This window comes from Camelus bactrianus, chromosome 3, assembly GCF_048773025.1.
Source record: "Camelus bactrianus isolate YW-2024 breed Bactrian camel chromosome 3, ASM4877302v1, whole genome shotgun sequence".
In the NCBI taxonomy this organism is placed as follows: domain Eukaryota; kingdom Metazoa; phylum Chordata; class Mammalia; order Artiodactyla; family Camelidae; genus Camelus; species Camelus bactrianus.
In genome coordinates this window covers 68,849,537-68,869,591 of record NC_133541.1, presented here as the reverse complement: position 1 = coordinate 68,869,591, position 20,055 = coordinate 68,849,537, and the positions used below count along the sequence as shown (strand labels likewise).

At 39.0% G+C, this 20,055-nt stretch overlaps 1 long non-coding RNA gene across 1 annotated transcript; it reads right to left on the bottom strand.

Annotated features, from left to right (window-relative positions):
• Window positions 1-1,284: 1,284 nt before the first annotated feature.
• On the bottom strand, window positions 1,285-15,787 carry LOC141577063 (uncharacterized). Its single transcript, XR_012505547.1, has 2 exons — window positions 13,866-15,787; window positions 1,285-6,094 (listed from the first exon to the last, which is right to left on the bottom strand). It is a non-coding gene; the product is annotated as an uncharacterized LOC141577063 (long non-coding RNA).
• Between the last annotated feature and the right edge of the window lie 4,268 nt (window positions 15,788-20,055).

The window sequence follows — 20,055 nt, the reverse complement described above, 5'->3', positions numbered from 1 at the left end:
AAGAACGGAGGTAATTCTTATTTCCCTTTTCCTGGTAACATTTGCTCTTAAGGTCTCTACAGCTGCTTGAATGAGGGCCACCCACACTATGAGGGGAGAGGGGGTCATCTGCTTTATTCAGTGTCTATTGATTTAAATATTAATCACATCTAAAACATACCTTCACAGCAACATTTAGACTGGTGTTGACCAAACACCTGGGCACCATAGCCTATAAAAGTTGACACAAAATTAATTGTCGCTGTGGCCTTGCCATTCCTTGGCCTTAGCTAATTGGAAAAAGACGCACACTTTAGGCAGGACTAATCACGTTTCTCTCACAGGATGTATTCTGAGAGATGCAGGGACTCTTGTGGGTCTTTGTTGATCCCTTGACCTAGAAAGTTATTTTTTTTTTTTGAGTTATAGTCAGTTTACAATGTTGTATCAATTTCTGGTGTACAGCATAATTTTTCAATCATACATGAATATACATATATTTGTTTTCATATTCTTTTTCACCATGAGCTACTACAAGATCTTGAATATATTTCCCTGTGCTCTGCGTTATAAACTTGTTTATCTATTCTACATATACCTGTCAATATTGATAAATCTCAAACTCCCAGTCTGTCCCTTCCCACCCCACTCCCTAGAAAGTTATATATATCAGTTGTCTTTAAAGGAACATAAGAATGAAGCAGGCACACAGAGAAGCAAAATCAAGAGATGGTGCACACTCAGAGCAGCCCAGTGAATTCTCTTATAGGGCTCAGCTGTGTTTTCTGCTCTTAGATTTTGTGATAGTATCAGATTTTTTTTTCCAAATGAAAACTTTTCTATTTAAGTTTGAGTGAGTTTATATTCTTTACCACAAAGTCATCCCTAAGATACCATTTTCACATACCATGTTTTTTATCATTTATGTGGTTAACTGCCAAAAGCTGCTAAAGAGTCACTTAAGATAAAAACAGAAGTTAGTCATTGGATTTGGTAACAGAATTAAAATTCTACCTTGACAAGTCTCAGTCAAGTGGAAGGATACTATTCCAAATGAAGTAGATTGAAGAAAGCATGTGAGGTGAGGAAATAGAAACTGACTCACAGGCAACATTTTTAAGAAGTTCGAGGGTGAAGGGGAACAGAGAAATGGGTCCTTTTCTACATGGTTATGTCAAGTGTGAGGAAGATTTTTTTTTTTACAGGTGGAGGTTGTTTGAAAGAGAAGCAGGTATTTTGAGTACTTTTCATTTATGCAAATGATCCAGTAGAGAGAAAAAAAAACATGATGCAGAGGAAAGGGGATAATTGGGAGAATCAAGGCTTTATAAACGTGAGAGTTTACAAAGAGAGAGTTTCAGAGCACAGGGGAGGGAGTTGGTCCTGGAGAATGACCTTCCATAGTAAAAGAAGTGTGGGTGCCATGAGGACATGATTGCTCACAGGCTGGTCATTTTGGAGGCTGCATCTATTTTCTCACTATAAACCAAATTCAATCATCTGAAAAATGGAAAAGACAGAGGAAGATTAATAAAGATGAAAAATGGTGAAATAGTTCTCTTAAAAGGAAAGAAAATACTTAAGGAAGACACATGTAATGGCACTGCTGTAACTAAATAAAAATGACCAAGATACCCCAACAAGTGATTCCCTGTGACTAAATTTTTTAGCCTAAAATTGGACAGACCTGCTTATCCTTCAAACGTATAAAACAGGAATAAGTACATTTGGCTGCCCTTACTGAGGACCTTACCTGCGTGTTTGTAGTTTTCCATGGCACCTCCCAGGCCAGTGTTTTAACCATTTTGCTGTTGTGGAAACTGACCAAGAGAAGTTAATTCTCCCAAGATCACAGCTAGTGATGGCTGCAGATAAAATTCAGATGTGGATTTTTAGAGCTTCATCATGCCCCGCGCTTTCCTCTGTGCCACGCTTTCTCCATACTGTACATCCTAGCTACCGACAGCCTCAGGGTATGGAGTCTTGGGGCCAGAAATGGGCAAGGAGAGGGAGACTTAAACAAAGGTATACCTCTACAAGCGCAATGAGAACAACCCGAACTTACGGGTCACTTCCACATTCCGCTAGTGGAGTGCCTGTATCACGTCTGGGGACTCTTGAGTACTGTCTGGATGTCTCTGGAAAGCAAAATTCTTCCTTAGTCAATGCCAAATCATTAATTATTAAAGGCGGACAAACTAATTTTTTTGATTCACTAGGTTGTCAAATCCTAATTTTCAAAATCCCATAACTATATCCACATTTCATAAAATGTTGTTCGAACATTTGAGATGTGTCATCTCCACAATAAATTGCTGTTTATTCAATGCAACAAAGAGAAAATGGAATTGTTTCCAAAATGCCAAACATCCAAACTTGTTCTTTGTGTTCCGACTATTGTAATCACCAGAGGGCAGTATGAATCCACTCATTAAGCTGAACCACAGAAAAGACTTGACAGGTACTCTGCAAAATTTTTGCTCTGCGATTTCCAAAAATAATTTGAAAAATTATAAATCCCCTCAGAAAGTTTAAGTCATATCTTAAAAAGTTCCAAATAAATTTTGTATTTTATAACAAAGGATATAATTTCTGGTATATTTGAAATACTGCTATTTTAAAACAAAATTCTTATCACCTTTTCCATATATCCAAAGGAAACTATATAACCATGGCAATTTGATACTCATCACCATCCATTTAAAAATTATATGGTGGGTGTATGGGAAGGAGGGCTCCAGGTACTGGTGGTAGGTCCCCTCTTACCTCTGTCCTTTCTGGCTTCACCCTTGTATTTAATTAGCTAAACAATCCCCCCTTTTTTAAGCCCCTAAAAATATACATGGAAAAAGCCTTCTTATGCAATTGGAAAATTTGTATTTTTCTACTTTCTTCTTAACTTGTATAAAAACTCTTCCATCACAACATATGTACTTGGAGGTTTTTTGGATCAGCCTCTCACACTTCCCTGTAACAAAGATACATAAACTAAAATATAGTTTTAAAAAATTTCAATTCACCATAATTATTACAGTTATTACTAATATATAATTAATCACAATAGCATAAATGTATTATAAATATTAATAATTATTAATTTAAAAAGTAAAATTGCATTTGAAATGTAGATATTAATGAGATGGACGAGGATATATTTATTTTAGAATAAGACAGGATTCAGCATTAGTTTTATTTCTATTACCCTGACAAACTTGATCACATCAATTAGTAGATGGAAGGAGTTTTGTTCAGGCAATATCATAAAGTTCCTTGAACTCCTCCCATGTTATATGCCAAAATCAGTAGTGACTGACCATCAGAAGTGTTGTAATGATCCAATAGTTGATGACTGGATTAGATCCTCCTATTTTGTGGTGAGAAAGAATTGAAAACTACCTGATTTGTAAAATGATTGTGACCCACTCATTAGAGTCATTTCCTTGCTTAAGCAATGTTTTGAGTTGTCCCCTGGCTTGATGCTCCAGAGGTTTTTCAAATCAGGGCATTGTTCCACTAGCCACAGGTGAGCAATATGCATTTCAAGACTGATTATGAAGAGAGAGTGGGCGAGGAAAGCCAGCACAGTCTGCAACTTCGGGGATGGCTTCAGGCAGAACAGTTTAAAGAAATATTACATATGAAACAAGAAGATCTGGAAATTATGTGCATGTACCCCTCAGAAAGCCTTCATGTAAGCCAGCTGGAAGGTTTTTGTCCTAACAAACTTAAAATAAAAACACAGGACTTTTCTCACCCCTGGATCTTTAAAATCAATTGACTTCAGGACATGTGATGAAAATTGAGAAATATGAAATCCCAAAGTTTGATTTTTATCTAAGTAAACATAATTTTAAATCTCAGTGAAGAAATTTCTTTCTCTAAACTGATGTATTTATTAGTCCATACCATCTTCTAATTGTTTTTTGTGTCATCATAGTTATGATTTTGTGTCCTGCATTTTAACTGAAATATACTTTTTATATATTTAAATATTTAAATATATTTAATATGAAGTATACTTTGTATATACATACATTTGAAATATACTTTTTAATTTTTAAAAATATTTTATCCTTTTTTGTTTTTGTTTTTGTTTTAAATGGAGGTACTGGGGATTAAACCTAAAACCTCATGCATGCTAAGCATGCACGCTACCACTGAGCTATACCCTCCCCACCTCCCTGAAATATACTTCTTACTTTTTATTGAAATTAAAAATATATGATATAAATAAAAAGAGAAATATCCTCACAAAGCTTTTATGGAAAAGAACAGTCCTGGCTCTTACTCACCTCACCCCAGTATTGTTTGCCTCCCTTTTAAACTCTTTTGTCCCATCTTATGATTGTAACCAATACATACCTAAATAAAACGTGGGCACTATTACTTCTCAATCTTACAGTTTAAGGCATTAACAGTTATAACTTTCCATTATGAAAGATGAGGATTCAGTTCAATTTTACATCCATCTGCGCCCCACGGAGTTCTCACACCCCGATCTTTCCTGTGTAGATGCAGCTTTAACAGGAACCAAGTTCAGTTACCATGTTGTGATGACCATGTAAGCACTGTCTCCTCCTGAGCCACATATGCGATATGCTGTGATTACTCTGTCTTGCCTGCAAAACATTTTATTTTCCTTGGAATTTTTAATAGTTTCGATGCCATCAGTTAAATTACAAACTCTCCTCGAACTGTATAATCTTCTCTTAATAAGTTCAGAAATGTTAGGTGCTCTAACAATTTAATCTTGAAGAAATCTCTTCCAAAATCTTCAGACCTTTCCCCTCTGGGATGTGGTTGCCTCTAGCCTGCTGCACGACCGGACCGTGGTCTTGGAATCTCCCTTCACTTCTAGGATCCTGCTGGTTTCCTTCCTGCCTTGGGTCCCCTGGTTCCTGGATTCCCCTTTGTTCCTTCTGGGTTTATCCCTTTATTTTGGTAAAGCATATTCTCCAATAACGCTCAGAGAAAAGATGAATAGAAATTAAGTTTTTGAGAGTGTATCTCTAAAAATGTCTTTCCCCCCCCAAATCTGCAACTTAATTGATACTAGAGAAGGCTTTAAAATTCTAGGTTGGAAATCGTTGCTTCTTTTTTCTAATCAATGGTTTAGTATAACATGTTGCTTTCCAATCCTTGTCCATACTTATAATATCTTCTTCTCCTTCCTCTTTAATCCGCTGTCCCAGGCACTCACAATCTGATCTAGAAGTTCTTTATAATCATATATGCTTCCACCTTTGAAAGAGCTTTGGAATAAAAAAAAAAAAAAAGCTCAAAAGCATCAAAAATAAAGTAACAAGAATTTTTAAAGTCATCACTGTAGGAAAAAAAAGCAGACCTTTGAATCACCTGTGCAGTCATTTTCCATCTCCCATATACTAATTTTTCACTCTCAGGAGCAGGTCTGCTCACCACCCCTAAACATACCCCACTTTTCACACTTCAGGGTCTTTGTGTGTATATTTACTAGGCTTTCAAATATGTCTATTAGCAATGTCTTACTTGTCCTTAAATTCCTACTTGATTTCCTGTTTTCTTCATGGTATTTTCACCATTTACTTCTTTAAGAAAAGACACTTATTCCATTTTGAACATTTTATGCAAACGAACACTGGCTGTGGGCCACTTTACATGCAAAGTTTTGCCACCAAGTTTTAGGCAGATCAAAAACCAAGAATTCATCACAATTTTTAAAAGGGGAACAATCCTTAAAACATAAACGATCTTTGTTTCAAACCACGGAGAAGAATGACAGACAGTACATGCAGTCTTCATGAAAGCAGCACAGTGAGATTCCATCTCTGGGAGATTTCTTATCTTCAACTCAATTTCAGTTGAAGTAGGAAGTCCCATCTGTGTATCGCAGAGAACGGGGGAAACTGATAGTAATCAGTTTTGCATGTTTGTGTTGTACATAGCCTTGAAGTTAGAGAGACTGCTCACTGAAAATAACTTTAACCCCTTTGTTGGACACTGTGTAGATGAGTTACCACACTGATAACAACAATGGCAACAATAAAAACTAGAAGGCTGGTTGTTTCAACATGTACAGTTGAAGGTGTGGGTTTCATTTGGCTCTGGAACGTTTCTTCACATTCGGTTTTAGCATCTAGGTGGAGACAAGGTTTGCACAATCATATGTCATTGATTTCACTCTCTGAAGAATGAAAAATAATTCAAGAGCTTGCAAAGAGTCAAACTCAGCAAGGCAGTGATTTGAACCACAATTTTGTCTTTTTAGGAAAATTTATTTTCAGCATTTTCCCATTCAAATTCCTATTTTCAACCTTAAAACTTGAGGGATTTTGGTCTTGAATTGTTAGATTCTGGCTGTTCACTAGACTAATAACAACCTGAAAGTGAAAAGTACTCTCTTTACTGGCATTTTCAGTATCTTGATGAAGTGTCTTATTTCATCTCTCCTTTCAAACACTTACATGAGCAGCTTTACCTCCAAAAGCCAGTTTACTGTGATGTGCAGAAGCAGAGTCATTTTCTTATAGGTCATTTACTTATCATTTACGTATCGTGGGGAAAGTGGTTACAGTCAGCACCACAACTGAATTAATTAATAATTTTTACCATTTCACTTAGTGCTGAATCATGATTGTCATATTTTTTGCAAAACTGTTCCCTGTAGATAAAGCAGTGTGAATAGGCATTAATATATAAAATTATTTTCAATTTACATCTCTTTCTTCCTACATCTCAGCTGCAGTGGTTTTGAGAGACACATTTATAACCTATATCAGAGGATTGGCAACAAACTCTTTCTGTAAACGTCCAAAGAGTTAATAATTTGGGCTTGGCAGGCCCCACGGTGTCTGCTGCAACTGCTTGGCCTTTGTAGCTTCAGAGGAGCACAAACAATATAGAAATGAATGTGCTTTGGTTTAAAAAAACTGTATTTATGAACACTGAAGTTTTAATTTCACATATCAGGAAATTTACTCTTAAAAAACTTTTTTTTAATCATTTAAAAACATAAAAGCCATTGTTAGCTGGTGGGCCAACAGGTGGTGAGTCAGACTTGGCCTGGGGGCCATAGTTTGCTAACCCCTAACCTATATCATGGCTCAAAAAGAAACCAGTGAACAAAATGAAAATTCTGTTCTCATGTAGCCCGGGTTTTCAGTAAAAAGTAAATAAACAGTAAATTATCAAATATGTCTACCTTACATGTATTGCCTACGTGCCAAAAATCTGAACTATACCTTGACCATCGGTGACTAACAATGAAGTGAACTATCTGCTGGCACACAGAGGAAAATGATCAGTCTTCCACTTTGTATGCCATTCATATTATATAACACTTAACAGTGTCATTTAAAAAAGGAATTTTATCATTAGCTCAACTTTCATTTGTTCATTGGCAGGCAGTTGAGAATATTTAATTGTTGATATTCAAGTTTCACAATACATCTGTTCCATCCCAGTCCAGACACGTTTATTCTTTTAGTACAAATTGTAGCCAAAGAGATCCCAGCTGAAATCATATGGCTCTTGAAGAAACGGGTGCATTCATGAGAAGTCATTATGGGGGTGGAGATGTATGTGCTTAAATCTTCATTCATGTCTTTCATCAATTTTAGAAGATATTCATGCATTATCTCTTTCAAAACCATTTTGGCATTCGCTCTAACATTTCCTTCTGGAATGACTGTTTTACATATGATGGAACTCATTCTATCGGCCATGCCTCTTAAGCATTCTTTAATTTATCTTTTTACTATAAACTATTTTAAGCATAAAATAGAGAAGTTATTGAAAACAATATAACCCACATCAGTAAGTTAATTTTGTTAGACCATAGCATTTTGTCATATATGCTTAAGTTATACATATTATTAAGAGAGAAAATATTATTGATGTAATTGAAATCTACATACCTTCCCCAAGTCTTTCCCTTCATGCTTCTCCCAAGCTAACAATGAATCATATTTTAAAATATTTTTGTACATAAATATGTCCTAAAATTTTGTGTCAAAGTTAAACATTTCAGATGTATCCATTTTTTTCACCTGTAGTTTGCTTCTTGTGCTTTTAGTATATGGTTTAAGAAATTCTTACTTAATTTGTCATAAATAAATAAATCTGTATTTTCTTCTCATATTTAAAAAGGTTTTCTTTTGATATTTATGTCTTTAAATCATCTGAAATGTATTTTTATCTAGAGTGAGGTAAGGCTACAAGGTAAATTTTTTGCATATGAATAGGCAATAGTTCAAGCACACTTTACCAAATACTTCATTCTTTTAAGGCCAATGATTTGACTGATAAGTTCCATCATACATCAAGTTCCTGTTTATGCTTGGGTCAACTTCTGGCCTCGGTTCTGTTTCACTGATTATTTTTCTCATTGGAGGCAGTTTTACATTGTTTTAATTGTTATGGTGTTATATAGTTATCGATACCTAGCAAGACATGCTGTTTGGACATGTTTTTCTTCAAAATTATTCTGCTTTCTCTCCAATGAAACACATGCCATTGATCTTTTTTGGTTTTAGAGTCTTCACATCAATACAGAGTAGCAGGTGTATGAATATGAATAAATATCAGTCTGTCGTTTGGTCACTTATCTGCCTTCAGAAAAAAAATCTAAGCAGTTATGTAATGAATAACATTATTTTGCATAGTTTTGTAAAACTGTGATTGATTTTACAAGAACAGTCACTAAGCAAGAAATCCTCCAGGGCTATATGTCACTGCAGACAAGTGTTTTAACAGATAATGCACTGGGACCCGTGGCAGTGGATCCATTTTCCAATAAACTCCATTTATCATATATTCATCATTGTACTCAATCACACTTTTCTTTATTGGCTGCTTGTGCAAATCAGTGCACGTTGAATTTCCTTTGCTGCAGCTCATGCAGGGCCACATTCTCTGTTCACCCTGGGGTTCGGCTCCTATTTCTATTTCCACTTTTATTCTTACTTGCAGTATTACCCTGCCATTTGCATCACTCCTTTTAATCTGTAATGAACTCCTTTTAAGCTATGGATGTACTTTCTTTGCATGATAATAATGAAAAATGCAAATTTAAAAAATTTAAGTGATGATACTTAATTGACTAGAAAACACCATGAGCAAAAAGAATATTTCAGTTTAGATGAATGTCAAGCAAGAATTTCTGATCAAACAATCCAAATAACACATGTACAACTGCTAAAAGCTTAGAAATTATTAGAACATAATGAGATTTTTAGCAAAAGTTGTGATTAATCTTACATTTCAAATGTATAAAATACATGCAGACAGTTGTACTGTGTTTTAGAGAAGCAGAACTTTAACAGTCTGAAGACAATGGACCCAGGGAAATCACGTATGAAGCAGTTAAGACCCAAGTTCTCCACTCAAAAACTGGCTCAGAAGAACAACTTAGAATTCAGCCAGGCCCTTCTGGGTACCTGGTTTCTCCCATTCCTGAGCCTTTCAGAAATGCTGCCGGCCAATGGACTTGCTTCCCACTGGTGTCTACCTTTACTTTTATCTGCATTGGATGTTTCTTCACTCTGGTAGATGAATGATCACCCTCACCTTCACTTCTAACTTCCACAGGGTTTATGGAATATGGAATTTATTTTAGTATCATCAAAAACTGACTTTCTGTTTCCTTTCTGCTTTCATTTTTGGGCTGATTTTAAAGTGGATAACAGGTCAAAAGGTTTTTTCTTTTTTTGGGTGCCATTTTGTTCCTGGTAATGAGATCAGTCTTCTCTGAGCTGGTAATACCCCTTTCAGCCTCTGAATTGTCCATAGCCAAACTCCAGGGTGTAGTATCAACCCAGGAGGAGAGGAGCACTGTGCTTTGAGAGTAAAGAACTCACTCAAGTTTGCTCAGTTAATTAATCCAGATGCCCCATGATTTTCAATACTTCAAGAAACAATTTACAGCTTACTGCACTAAAAATCCCAGAAAGAATCCTTGAGATAATCATGGAAAAGCTGTTCCTCGGTTCTCAGGATTTTTGAAGACTTGGGTTGCTTATTCTTAGGCAGCTAACAGCAGTGTTAACCAGTAAGATGAACGACTGAGGCCATTCACCAGGGCTTGCAGGCACCGTAGCCCACGACACAAAGAGGTGGGAAACACATCCCTCAGAAAGCCAGGGGAGGGTACCAGGAAGCATGGAATCACTGCAGTGACTTCCCACCCAGGTGTCTCTGATCAGATCACAGGGTGTTTTAAGGGCCTGAAGAACCCTGTGAACACTTTAAAATCACTTGAATGTAAGCATACATCTCTGTCTATCTACATCTCTTGTATATTTGATCTTTCTGGGAAATAAGGAGTATTTACATAAGTGGAGTAAATATTCCAGTTAAACGTATGAATTGTTTATGGATCGCTGTACATTTTCTTATTTTCCAAAAAGATTTTATGTAGATTAAAAGATACATATAATAACTAATCTCTCAGTGCTCATTTTTAATGCCTTATAAATGGATCGAATAGTACCTACTGTATAGCAAAACTATGAGAAATAAGTGAGTTAATATTTGCAAAGGGCTTACAGCAGTGTCTAGCACATGATAGCTTCCACACAAGTGTTGTTGTTTTTTTTTAAATACAACAAACCATAGAGCAAAAAGATCTATATTCAAAATAAGAGAGGAGGATGAGGCAAGTGGAAAACAAAGGTACAGAAACAAACCGCAGTGCACAAAGTAACGCCTGTGACACCCCCATTAATGAGGGGTGGAGCACAGCCTTAGTCATGTGCTTTCTGGAGTCAAGGCAGAACAGGGGAGGTGGTCAGCCACATGATGCACAGAGCCCGTAACTTAACAAGAGACAGCCTTATTCCTTACACTAAAGACAGAGAGAAAGGTGTCCTCAGGTTGTAATATCTATTATTTTCATTGAGTTTCTCACAGTTAATGAAACAACAGGTGTTTTGGGGCTCTGTTCCACTACCCCCTTCAGTCACATCAAACAGTCCTCGGGGAGAATCTGGGGCTGCAGCAAGGCTGCACAAGGGAGAATACGCTATCTTTATGGCCTGGCCTAGTCTGGGAGTGACTTTGAGAAGGTCATTAGGAAAGAGCAGATAGCTTATCTCCCAGGCCTCAGTCATCTAGAATTAAAAACAAAAGGCAAGGGATGGACGTTGAGCTTGGCAATGGTAAGCATGTGACGTCTATTTAATTGATGAATGAATGAAATCCTTTATTTCAGCCATTTTTATTGAAAAACTATGTAATGGGCCATACACATTCTGCCTCTGACCTGGAACTCATGATACAATTTAACCTTTTCTTGATGACTCAGTTCTACTATAATGAACCTCAGTGATGGCCTCAGGGGATGTTGAGATGCGTAAGTCCGCTTGCTCCCACACTCTAATTTTGAATGATGTATCTTTTATACTGATGTACATTTTGAAGTTCTCGCTCCTGCATCCAAAGCAGTTGCTGGGTTTATTATGGTTATTGCCAGTGTGCCTGCTTCTCCGAGCCCTTTCTTCCCTCTGTGTATTGGCTACTTCTCTTCTAATGGTGAATAAGAAGTTGCTTTATTAGCAGGTCTGAACTGTATCTAAAGTGGAAGTAAATAAACCTTGAGTGATGGCCAGAGATTCTTCTGTGAGTAAAATGCACAAGATTCTGTGTGTGTATTTTGTAAGTTCCCTTTGGTGGCTTGGATGACTTTTCATCTTCCTATTCATTCTTAACTGTGTTCTGGACAGTCAAGTTGGCCAGATAACTGATCTTGGGACAAACGCAATATTAATCTACACAGGATACAGCATTACGCTGAGTTAGGTGTCAAAGGGAGAGCTGTCTTGCAAAGCATTTCGTGAGAAAGAGACTGCAGAAGTGTTGCCGGGAAAGGCGTCTTGTTATACATAGTAGATTAGTTAAGCAAGAACTGCAGGTGAAGGGGGACCAGATAAACCAGACTGTAGCACTGAGTCGTCCAAGTGCAGGAGACAGAGGAGTTGAAGGCCCAGGACTTGAAATCTGAATGTCCTACATATCTGTGTGTACCCATCTGCAACATTGCTTGTCGGCTATTAGAGCAAGAGTTTAGGGATTAATCAATGCCTCTCTTTGTCATTTTGATACTCCATGGGAGGAGTGAAAAGAACGCTCCTTTCTTCTCTGATATCTGGGCAAGTTGCTTCCAGTTTTCACTTAGTGATTTTATTGTCTACCCTAAACATTTTTAGGTACCTAGAAATATTTAGGAATGGCACAACAAAATGCATAGACAATATAACACAATATAACCCTAAGGAGTTCATTTTTAGCAGCATGAACAAGGGTAACTTGAGGTCAGTGCACTTCAGTAAACTTGCAAGGTGGAGAAAGAATCTCAAGAGAACAAGGGATGCATAGTTTGTAAAAAAGAAGCAAATCCTTGAGATTTTTTTTCCTTGCCCCACATACTACTGATACACTGAGAAAAGAATGCATTAAGAGTATTTCAAATCTTATAAAATTTAGTTCACACTCCCTATCTATTTGGGCATATTCTTCTTCCCATTTTAATCAGATAATCAATTTGCTAGAAGCAGAGTTTGTTGATAACACTTGCCAATCTGATTAATGAAATGGAGCATTTGGAACACTGAGTCATTTATTCCTCCAAAAAACAAACCATTTATCTTTGCTTCTGAAATTTCTTCCCACAGTTGGTCCCTGGTCCCTATCAAGTTCTTCCTAAAGATCTAAATGGATCTCTTTCCCGTAAAAAATTGGCTTCTTGGTGGGTGATCACTGCACTGTCAGTTGGCTTGTTTAGTTTACTTTAAGGTCAGGTTAAAATGACATTGTCCCAGGTATCAATAAATTGCTTAAACTGAGGTCAAAAGTAGTCCAAGGAAGTAACCTTCTTCACTGAGCCACCTGAGCCCACTCCCAGGATTCACTGACCTGCATACCCAACACATATTCACAAGAGATTGAAGGTGCCCCTCAGTGAGCCAGCCTCCTGCTCCTTTCTCTGTAACCTCATCACACTGGGGATGGGAGCCAGGATAGGACTGAATTTTTGCTCAGGAAGAATGTGATGTGAAGGAAACACTTCTCTCCATCGTACCAAAAAGTGAGGCAGGAGGAAGATCTTGTCAGGAAAAACTGCAACCTTCTAACACCCTCTTCTCTCTCCCTGCCACGCCAGAACCTGAATATTTACCACCTGGGATTTTCTAAGTCCCCACTTCAGTAAACTGTCTAAAACATGCAAAGACATAGGAGGTTTTAAGTGTTGGGAGAATATTTTGGAGCTTTCCAGACCTACCTAATGACTCTATTCAAACACGAAGAGTTGATAATCATAAAAAAATTAATTTACGTTATTGTGAAAATTGCTCATATTTCTGTTATACACAGCAATGCAGAAAAATCTTGAGACTTCTACAATGATCTTATCTCTGTGGATAGGTAAACAAGAGATGCTTGAAACTGTTTCTAAATTAATGCGGGTTAAAAGGCAGCCTACTCAAAATTAATGCCATATTTTGTGCAACTTATTCTGGTAGCACATCTGGGGAAAAAAGCTGAAAAACAAAAGCGCTCAGTACTAAAGGACCCATCAGCCACAGCTGAGGCTAATCATGAAGAAGAGCTGCTGTTTCTGCCCTCTGGCATAAGTTGTAAATTCCAGGAAGACACGGTTTCTGGATTATAAGCTTTTTTTACAGCCCAAAACACTTAGGGTATCATCTAGATGATTCAATAGATTAAGTTGTTTGAATTGATGAAGAGCTGAAAAGGCTACGATACTCTAAGATAAGCACTAGATTTATTATCACTGAAGCCTGTGTTTGGATTTGTTATCTAGCCCTGGATATTAAAAACTCGTTTGTGTGCTATGTGGGGTGTGGGTGTGTGTGGTGTGCATGTTAGAACTGAACGAGTACCTGTCTTACCTTTGGAGAAGAGTTCTTTCCCCAAATGTGGCACTTCCTTCTCTCCCTTCGGAACGTGTAGATAGGATAACCTTGATTTTCCAGGTAGATGGCGATTTACTGCATTTAAAAATTTTAATGCGAGGTTAAAATGATTTGAAATGAAACATTGTTCAAAACAATGACTTTTCTATCTGGGCAGATGGTGTTTGCCAAAGACGTCTAACGATAACTCTAACCCCTCATCACCTTCAACAGTGTGATCCTGAGACTGCCTCATCAAGAGTTTATTTCTCTATGTTCCCAAATTTGGATAAGCACTGTGACTGCTTTGACTTACGAAACACAGTGGAAGGGACGCTAGGCCAGTTCCTGGTGTAGCCCTTAATTGCACTTGATTTATCTTAACTGCTTTTGCACTAGGCTCATTCTCCATATTCTCCCTCTTAGAGCTGCCATGCTATGTATGAAAAGCCCAGGTCAAAGTCACAGGGAAAGCCACGTGCAGGCATTCTAGTGCCCAGCCCCAGCTGACCTCCCAGTGAACAGTCACCACTGACTGCCAGCCATTTGAGTGCGCCATCTTGAATGCACAGCCCAGTTAAGCTTTTGGGTCACTGCGTCCCCGATGATCTCCAACCACCACTGCATGAGAGAGTCCAAGAAAGAACCACCCAGCAGGACCTAGCCAATCTGTACAACCATGAGAGAAAGTACTTTAATGAAAATGTGGATTGCTATTATAGAAATAAATTACACTTTCTGTATGAAAAATGTATTAGGCCACTTAAAAACATTTTATTTTAAAGTTAAGCACTGAGGATTGAACCTAATATTCCTTTTTGCTAGACTATAATTTCCTAAGTAAGGAAATATGACTATTCAGACTTGAATCTCTAGCATTCAACAGTGTTTTGTACTCAGTAGGTACCCAAAGAATGTTTGTTAAATGAATAATCCTTCCCTTTCATACTACACTTAGTCCAATTTTCCTACTCATTAACATTCTTCAATTCCAGTGAGTTATTTTATAAGTTGAATTCATAATCCTATCCCATGGTCACCAAAGAATGTGGTTCTGATGACTTGACAAGTTTTGGCACATTTTTGTCAAGTTGTTAGTAATGTTGACACATAAAAGTTTTTATCAATGTTATGCATATACATATGTGTTTATATAGGTATTTATACATAAAACAGAATAAACATTCTTTTTGACCCCACTAATTCAAACAAGGATGATAAAGTTCATTTTTGTAATAATTTAAGTGACAAGATTATATATAGCTGTACTATTTACCTTCTATGGCAATATTCTCAAATATTCTAGATGCCTTGTTAGCAAACAATTAAAATGGTAATTTGTAGTATTTACTTATTCATAAAAGAAGCTTTGTTTAATAGCTATTTAACCAGACTTGGTTAGTATTATCCTTCAAGGAGGTGCTGTAATTTAATGTAAACCATACAGAAACAGTAAAACACTATTGGGCTTGAGAATGGTTTCATGTGGCAAGAGTGGGCTTTCTTGTCCTAGTCAGCCTGGATGCTAATGTAAGCTCCCCACTCACGGCTCGGTGATCACAGTCTAACCGCTCACCCTCCCTGCTCAGTTTCCTCAAATCTCATAGTTTGCAAGGTGCCTGCATTGTGCCTGGGACGTAATAGATGATCAACAGCTATTAGATCTCTGTTGGATGCAGGATTAATCCTGTTCTAGAATCAACTCCTTCCCTTTCACACAGCCTCCACCTCAATATTCGTAACTGATAAATGTTGGAAAAAATGGTTACCATAAGCTTAAAGTCTTCCTGATGGTAAGAATCACATCTGTCAGCTTACCCTCAACTCCTCCAGTCTTGGTGTGTTCTAATTTCAGTCCTAGCTCTACTCTTGAGGCATCACTAAGTGGAACCTCAGCTTGTCTTCTTCTCTCTCCTTCCTTTCTTCCTCCCTCCCTCCCTCCCTCCCTCCCTTCCCTCTTTCCCTCCTTCCCTCCTTCCTTCCACAAACACTCTACTGATACACAGCAAACACGATTGTCTTCTCTGGCAACAAAACAGTCCACAGGAGAAACCATCGCTGCCCTTGTGAAGTTTACCTCCTGGCAGGGGAGACAATGAACACAGAGACATGAAATGCAGTGTAATGTAAGACAGTAAGGAAACAAATCATGCAAGGTTTGGGGGTAGAGAAGGAGGGAGGGGGTCACATTTTAGATGGGGAGGTCATCTCAGAGCCTCAGTAACGTGGGCCACACCACCAGTGCCTAGAGCTCTTACAGTGCCAGAGCTTGCCGGAGGCCCGTGGTGCCACACAGCAGATGCCTGCTGCCATCTGGGGTTATGGTTGCTTACCTGGCCTAAGCTGGGCGGGAGAGACCACTCCCTGGGGAATATAAAGTCCCCAAGAACAGATGGAACCATAACGCTGTGCTTCCACCAAGGGGACCTGTGAAGTAGAGGAAACAGCCTGCAGAGTGAGCGAAAAGAGAGTGTGTGTGGAGTCAGGGGCAGAGGTGAGACCCTAACCACTTTCCGGACTCTGTTTCCAGCCTTGTGCACCTGGCGCCGCTCCTGCCCTAGAGTCCGCGCGATACTCTGTGACCTTACAACCAGCGCCTCCTTTCCCCCTTGTGCTTGAAGTCACTCCAATTAGATTTTGTTGATTATATCAAGCTTTTGATCCCTTCTTACTCCCTGAATGTCTTAGGGGCATACAACACATTTTAACAGCAAATATATAAAAGAGGGATGTGAAGGCTAATTTTACAAGTCAACTTGATTGGGCCAAGGGAGGCCGGTAGCTGGTAAAATGCATTTTGAGGTGTGTCTGTGAGAGTGTATCTGGAAGAGATTAGCCTTTGACTCGGGAGACTGAGCAAGGTCTACCCTCACCCACGTGGGCAGGCATCAGCCAACAGAGGCCCAGCTGGGACAAAGAAGGGGAAGTAGGGCAGGCTCTCTCTCTCTCTCTTCTTGAGCTGGGATGTCTGTCTTCTTCTGCCCTGGGATATTGGAGCTCTTGGTTCTCAGGCCTCCAGACTCTGGGACTCAAATAAGTGGTCTCCCAGTTCTCAGGCCTTTGGACCTTCCTGGTTCTCCAGTTTGCTGATGGTAGGTGGTGGGACTTCTTGGCCTCCATAACCACACAAGCCAACTCCTGTGACGAATCTCTTCAGATGTATATATTCTCTTGGTTCTGTGTCTCTGGAGAAGCCAGACTGTCCAAGGGTATGTGATTCCTCCACGTCACTGCTTGTCTTCATAAATATCTCAAACACGGCCCACGTTTTTGTCTCTAGTCTGTGCTTTTATGTGCTGTATACAACTTTTCCCAACCCTCCCTCCTTCACCCCTTACTTCTTTGTCACTTTTCCCATTTTCTCTTTTCCATTTCTATTATTTTTGTAGTCTCTTTCAACACCTTTTCTTTTCATTACCCTTTTCCCATGTCGCCTTTTTATTGAGGGTCTGTATGCAATTTCTCATAATTCCTCCCCTCTTTTTTAACATTTGAAAAATCTCCTAACTTTAGAGAGCAGAAGGACTTGCTCAAAGTCTGCCAGTCACCATTGTGGCCTCTCCTTTTTCTCATTTTCTCCACAAGCAATTCTAAGAAGATAGGGATGTTGTAACTGGCCCAGTCTGAACCCCTAGAAGAGATCTATGGATAAGAGTTAAGTTTATTTTGTGAGCACTGGAGAGCATTTCCAAACCTTCTACATGCAATCCAATCTATAAAAACATTTCAGAACATCCTTCCCCAAACTGGGATATTTTCTCCACTGGGACTCCTATTCACTGAGGTGTGTCATATAGGACCAGAAATCTCTAGCAATAATTTCACTAGTAGCAGCTTTTCTTCAGAGTTCCTCCTGTCCCTAGGCTGCCTTCAATCTCTGAACTTCTGTCCAGGGTAAACAGCTGCTCACAAGTCAGGACTACTCTCTTAGGAGTGTCCTTGAAGAGCCTAGGCGGAGATTTCTGGAGCGCTGCGGTGAGGGTGCAGGAAGGAGGCATCTGGTATGCACAGCGTTTGCTTTTGGTCTTACCCATTCTTTTAGGAGGCGTGGTGCAAAGTTCATCTCCATCATGGACATGTTTAAACTCTGCTATCTGCAGAACATTGACTCACCCCTAAATTCTGGAATGTCCAGAGGGGCATAAACGCAAATTTAGTTGTAGAGATACCTCAAGGGTTTACCAGTTCCTAAAAGTGAACACACGATTCTCCATCTCAGGTACATTTTTGAGTGATAGATGTTGAGCACGGATCTGTATGAGGTGCTGTGCTAAGAACTTTAGATGTGGTAACGTGTTTAACTCTCACAATGAATGTTTGAGGTTCGACGGTCTACAGAGATCTCCATTTCAAAATGGTGATATGCTTGGCACGTCCAAGGCCACACACCTAGTAAAGTGTGTGGATATGAACTCAGAACTGTGTGACTCTACCATCCATAATCTTGACTGCGATGCTGTGCTGCCTCCTCTAAGGGAGATATATAAAATACATATTCACACACAAACAATCCCTTAATAATGGTCCTGTGGCCCCAAATGTCATTCTGGTTTGTGATCTCTTCCTGTCCAGTGGCCCCCTTTCCACTCAGATCCCCAGCTAACCTTTCACCTCCTTCACAACCTCTAAATGTCAAATGAATTTTCATTTTGACAAGACACTGAGAACGTTCTATTTTGTGCTGCCCCAGGTTATTTCACGACTCTTTCCTTTTCCTTCCCAAGAAGGAAGACAAACATTCATGTGATGATTCTGGCCCAGAATCCTTCCCTGGTAACTGACAGTGAGCTGATCAGTAGCTCCTCAGAGTCCTCACTGCACTGATGGCCAACAGTGAGTTCATGGCATTGCTATTTGGTGGCTCCAAAGAATGTCTTGAGAGAAAATGAATTTATCATCTCTCAACCTCCCCTCCAGGGACCCCTACCTTACTGCTTCCCACGGGAAGCCCCTTGTACTGTCAAATAGCATCATTTCTCTTGGCAGTGCTAAATTATTGAGACAATCCTGTTTTTTAAAATGTCACTTTTGTGGCAGGTACTTGGTTAAATCATGTGTGCTTTGGTCTTGTATATTCAGTCTGGTAGCAGAAAGTTTATTTTTTTCTTCTTTTGGAGTTGGAGTTTTCATCACTGAAATAAAAAATGGGTCCTAAAACTGTCACCCATGAAGATATCTCAGAAAACACTGCCCTGTTGCTTTCTTCTTGCTGGAGTTTGATGGACCTAACTTTAATATATTTTAGTTGATAGGACTGGTTTGTTCAACTGGTTTGAACATCATTCTAACAAGGCATACAGTCTACCTCTGTAGAATCTGTTAGTGTATCCTCCTGGGCCCTGAATGCCGTCTCCTTGTAAATCCACTCACTGCTCACATCCTCACTCCAAGCACGGGCCTCACGGACATCACATTTAGGGCACAAAAGACTGTGTGTTCTGAAGTTGATAGCGTTAAGCATCTTGCTTACTGGAGGTACGCGGGGAGAGAAGGGCAGTAAATTCAAAGGAAGTTACCATCTAAATGATAATGCGCATATGGCTTGTCCATTCGGAAGACACACAGAAAATGGACGGAAGCAGAAACAATACAGTGACCTGGGGTAGTGAAATGACAAAGAACTGTGAACTGCTTCCCGTTTCTTACTGTTCATTCAGTACAGACACATGCATTAGGTACTCGGTGGCTGTAACACTGTCACCCTAATTTGTGTGGTTCAGCTGACATAATTTTCCTTTTTCATTTGCTCTGAACTGCTACACATAACACTAAGTTTGAGGATTAACTTTCTATTTCAGAAATGACGACGTAGGTTTCCCCAAATGATGACGTAGGTTTCCCCAATCAGAATTTGCTCCATTGAGTTTGTTACCAAGTAGCAGTCATGGTGATTTCCTGTGCCTTCGGTTTAATTCTTTTTCAAGCTTTTCTACCCTTTGACATGTTTCTTGAACAAAGACCAACTTGTGATCTTGTGACGTCTCTTTTTAGAACACCCAAGAAGTGGGGATTTCCAAGTTTCTAAAGCCAGAAAATCCTGCCCCCAAGATCCGTCCCACCAGAGGTAAGTTGTTGCCAAGCCAAATGCAGGTCCCATGTTTGCAGGGGACCAAAATTAATACTTAAGACAGAACTTTGGGATCATACCTGTAAACCAATCTCACAGATACTGACTTACTTGCAATTG